Raw genomic sequence first — 5,748 nt, forward strand, 5'->3', positions numbered from 1 at the left:
CATACTTTTGGTATCAAATCTAAAAATGCTTGGCCTAGTCTTAAATCCTAAAGGTTTTCTATGATTTCTTCTCCTAGAAGTTTTATAGTTTTGTATTTTATATTGGGTCTATGATTCATTTTTTGTTAAGTTTTGTTTAAGACTTAGATCCTCCCCCTCTCACCCCCCACTCATGGAAGCCCAATTTAGTTGGGTATATTTGTGTTGGTTTATTTATGGATTCTCTATTTTGTTCCATTAATTACATGACCTATAGCCTTCATCACTATACTTATATATAGTAAGTTTCAAAATAGGCTGATTTCTCCCAAGTTTTTTTTTTTCTGAGTGGTCTTAGATATTCTAGTACTTTCACCTTTCCATATACATTTTAGAATCTTCCTGGGATTTTGATAGGAATTGCCTTAAACCTGTATATCAATTTGGGGAGAATGGACTTCTTTGCTATTCTGAGCCTTCCAATCTCTGGATATGGTATGTCTCTCCTTTTATTTACATCCTTGAGTTCTTTCACAAACAACGTGTTGGTGTAAACATATGAGTCCTGGATAGGTTTTATTCAGTTTTCAACTAAGTATTTCTTTTTTTTTTTTTTTGAGCACTCACAAATGGGATTCTATTTTTAATTTCAAGGTTTAAATGTTCATTTCTAGTATAAAGAAATGGGATTGATTTTTCTGTGTTTATCTTGTATCTCATGAACTTGTTGAACTCATTTATTAGTTCTAGGAAGATTCTCTTTTAGTAACTTTAGGTATAGACAATCATATCATCTGCAAATATAGTTTTATTTCTTCATTTCTTATCTCTATGCCTTTTATTTCCACTTCTTGTCTTGTTGCACTAGCCAGAACTTCCATCACCCTGTTGAATAAGAGTGGGGAGAATGGACATCCTTGCTTTTTTACCAATGCTTAACAGGAAAGCATTTAATATTTTGCCATTAAGTATGTTAGCTGTCAGTTTTTACTACATACTCTACCAAGTTGAGAAAGCACTCCTCTATTCCTAGTTTGCTAAGAGTGTTTATCATAAATGAGCATTGATTTTTGTCAAATGCTTCTTCTGCACTGACTTATATAATTGTCATTTTTCTTTAGCCTGAATTTCATTAGTTCATTTTTTAAAATAGATTTTAAGTACTCTGTACACCCAAAGTGGGGCTCAAACTCACAAACCCAAGATCAAGAGTCACATGCTCTAGTGACTGAGCCAGCCAGGCACCTCTACACTGATTTAAAAAAAAAATGTTTATTTATTTTGAGAGAGAGACAGGGGATGCGGAGAGGGAGGGAGGACACATGTAGGGTAAGGGCAGACAGAGGGAAAGAGGGAGAAAAAGAGACAGAGAGGCGGGGCGGGGGGGCAGAGAATCCTCAGTGGGCTCCATGCTGACAGCAGAGAGCCTGATGTAGGGCTTCAACTCACGAACCATGAGATCATGACCTGAGCCAAAGTCGGATGTTTAACTGACTGAGCCACCCAGGTGCCCCCTTCTTTTCTGATATACACATTTAGTACTAGAAGATTCCCCCTGAGCATTGCTTTTGCTGTGTCCCACAAATTTTCAAGTGCTGCATTTTCATTTGTGTTCGGTTTATCCATTTTTTATCACCCATGATAGATACTTTGACCTATGGATAATTTAGAAGTGTGCTGCTCAGTTTTCATGTATTTAGAGACTTTCCTGTTATCTTTCTGTTATTCTTTTTTAATGGCACTGTGGTCAAAGAACACATGATTTCAATTCTTTTAAATTTGCTGATGTTTGTTTTATGGTCCCAAATATAATCTATAGAGATATATGCTCCATGAAGACTTGAAAAGAATGTATATATTTTGCCATTGTTGTGTTCAGTTTTGTATAAATGTCAATCAGATCCTGTTTGTTTCTGGTATTATTGAACTCTTTTATATCCTTGTTGATTTTATGTGTAGTCATTTTATACATTTTTGAGAAAAAGAAGTCTCCAATTATAAATGTGTTTTGTTTCTTTCTCCTTTCAGTTCTATCACTTACTGCTTCAAATGTATACTAATTTCCTATATTTTCTTATAACTCTGCATGTCAGAACTCCAAAATCTGTCTTCCTGGTCTGATCAAGATGTCAGCAGGATTGAGTTCCTTCAAGGCTCTAAAAGATGATCCATTTCCTTGCCCTTTCCAGCTTCTAGATGCTTCCCTGATTACTTGGCTTGTGGTCTCAGTCAGCAATCACATCACTCTGACTGCTGGCTCCAGTATGACATCTCTGTATCTAACTTTGACTCTTCTGCCACCCTTTTTCCCTTATAAGGATCCACTGTGATTACATTGAGCCCACCCGGAAAACCAGAATAATCTCATTTAAAAGTACCTAATTTCTCAATGTTTATACTAGCACTATCAACAATAGCCAAATTATGGAAAGAGCCCAAATGTCCATTGACTGATGAAAGGATAAAGAAGATGTGTATGTGTATATACACACATACACACACACACACACACACAAACAACGGAGTATCACTCAGTGATCAAAAAGAATGAAATCTTACCATTTGCAACAACCTGCATGGAACTAGAATGTATTACACTAAGCGAAAAAGATGAATATCATACGATTTCACTCATATGCGGAATTTAAGAAAAAAGACAGATGAACACAGGGGGATGGAAGGAAAAATAAGATCAAAACAAAGAGGGAGACAAACCATAAGAGACTCTTAAAGGCAGAGAACAAACTGAGAGTTGCTGGAGGAGAGGTAGGCGATGGAATGGGCTAAATGGGTAATAGGTATTAAGGAGGCCACTTGTTGGGATGAGCATTGGGTATTATAGGTAAGTGGTGAATCACTGGGTTCTATTCCTGAAACCATTACTACACTATACGTTAAATAACTTGGACTTAAATTAAATAAATAAATACTCCTGGAGAAGAGAATAATTATAAGAAAAACAGTTCTTAATTTAACTGCCTTTGTAAAGTCCTTTTGGCCACATAAGGTGAGATGTTACCAGGTTATAGGCACTAGGACTTGGACCTCTTTGGGGGGCAATTATTCTGTCTATACAGTCCATCTTTTGACAAAGATACATGCCCATCCCACACAAAATACATTCACCCTAGCCCAAGGTCCCCAAAAGTATCAACCCATTACAGCATCAACTTAACTCCAAACTGTCCTCTAAGTCTTACCAGCTTAAAGGTCCAAATTCTCAACATCTAAATCATCGAAATTAGTTATGGGTGAGACTGTGATTATAATTCACCCTGTGATATTTTTTATCTGCACCCATTAGTGTTTCCAGGTTACCACCTTTTCAGCTTCAACTGTGGGATGTATAAGGCAAAAAGAGAACCCGAAGTACTCACCACCCTGCCTTTCATCAGGTCCTGAGGTCCCTAGCAGATCTGCCTTCTTACTTCATTCTTCTAGAGTCTTCCTATGTTTATTTATACATACAAGCTGGAGTTTTTTAGTTGAATTTAGTGGGAATAATAGGACAAGTAGATCTACTCCATATACTTGGAATTTTAAGTCCAGAAAGCATATTCATAAAAGTTACCCAAGATACTTTACATAGAACTATCTATTCTCGTGATTTTCCTGTCAAAGTCTATATAGCTATTTTTCTTCCCAACAAGGAGTTTTGGTTTGTTCCATTAGTCATCAGTATCTAAGTATATATTAAATTTTTGATCGATAGGATAAAAAACACTTTATCTCATCATAAGTACACTTCAGAGCATTTTGAAAAGGTAGATGGCAGGGAAATCATATTTAATTCATCCAGGTCTTTAATTTAAAGCATCTTGGTTAAGGGAGATCAAATTAATTTTTGAGAAATTTCTGTTATCCTTTGAATTTATCTAGAATTTATTCTGCAGATTAAGTTTTTAAAAATTATGGCCAATGCCAACTTACAGCTCCTCTAATCATTCATCATTAAATGAAAAAATGTAATAAAAATAGAATTACTGATAAAAGTAAGTGTCCCAATTTAGAGAGAAATGCCTTTTTTTCTTTTTTTTTTAAGGTTTGGCACAAGTTAGGCACATAGGCTAGAGGAATAACCCTTATTTGGGTGCACATTCTAAGAACGGATGCGTGAGTCACAAAATTTAGCCAATTAGAGTATACTGGGCACAAATTATTTCTCTAGTTCCTTAGATACCAAGCATGTGCCAATTATTACAGAATATATTAAGGCTCAGGCATAGTGTCCTGTTGTGTGTCAAAAAGCAGTGAGAAAATTTATGAAAAACACATTTTAAATGTTAAAATTACAGATAAATATATTACCTCAAGCATTTTCCTTTAATTGTTTCGTTTTATTTTGAACAAGTCTTTAAACCTGCATAAATGTTGCATGAGTAATAAAGTGAATTCCCAGATACTCTTCACCTAGACTCAGTGTTAACACTTTGCCACATCTGCTCTCCTCATATGTAATAACAAATATTATATCTCATATTCAAAAGAATATGTTTATAGATTGTGCTATTATGGTACAATAAATTTGATTATTGTTATTTAGTAGTTGTGCCGAGTTATAGAATTCAGTCATTTGTCAGCACCATGATGCTTTACCTGTTAATACTTTCCCACACATAGCCTTAAGAAACAGCAGTACTAGCATCAAATTCAGGACTTTAATACTAATGCAATATTGTCATCTAATATATTGTGCGTATGTACAGAGTCAAACTTTGCCATTTGTACTAATGACGTTCTTTATATCATTATTCCCTCATGGTACTGGACATTGTCCTAGATCACCACCGCATTTAGGTGTCATGTCTCTGCAGTCTCTTTTTATATAAAAAAAGTTCCCCAGTACTACAGAATAGAATATAGACCGATTATTTTGTTGAACGACCCTCAATTTATGTTTACCTAATGCTGGGTCATGTGGAGATCCAGGTTATGCATTTATGTCAGGGACATTACACATATTTTGTCTTGTTTCCAGTGCTTCATATCAGGAGCTGCTTGAGGTCTGTTTTTCTCATTATTAGTGATGCTAACTTTGATTACTTGGAATGCATGTACCCCTCAAGTCTTTTCACTGTAAATTTCCTTTGTAATTAATGAGAAATTGGGGGGAAGATATTATTAGCCTAGGCAAATATGCTGTTACCCAAACTTTTAGCTAACAGCATTAACATCCATTGATGATCTTATCTGAAATGACCATTGTCTGTGTCAATTCCTCTATATTTATTAAGTTGGCATTTGTGTGTGTGTGTCTTAGTACGGACTAATGAATTCTCATTTTAAACAAGAGGTTATATTTAATTTCTGTCATTCATTTTATGACTCCTTTTTCCTAAATGTGGCTTAGCCTCAGCTCCTTCAGGCTGGCTTGTACATTTTGTTGAAATGTCATTATGGTTTTTTTAAGTGCTTCCTTAATTTATGGCACAAGAAGATGGCCCAGATGCATCTTGTATTTTCCTTCCTCCAGCCCTGGAACCAGCCATTTCCCTTTTTAACATGGAATGGTACTTAGAAACGAGTATCTCAATACTAATTACCACATTGGAATTTCTCACTCAATTCAGTGCCATGTATTTTTTTGCTTTGCCTTCTCCCAATTCATGTTATATTTCTTTCATTCTAAAAATGAGAGATATTGGCTTCCTGAAACATCAATATTTTATTTTTTCATTACTGAAATACATATAAAATTGTTTCAGAATTGCTATACCCATGTCACTATGGAAAACAAATTTACATCAAAGAGTTCAAGATTTCTTTCCA

This window comes from Panthera tigris, chromosome X, assembly GCF_018350195.1.
Source record: "Panthera tigris isolate Pti1 chromosome X, P.tigris_Pti1_mat1.1, whole genome shotgun sequence".
Taxonomy (NCBI): domain Eukaryota; kingdom Metazoa; phylum Chordata; class Mammalia; order Carnivora; family Felidae; genus Panthera; species Panthera tigris.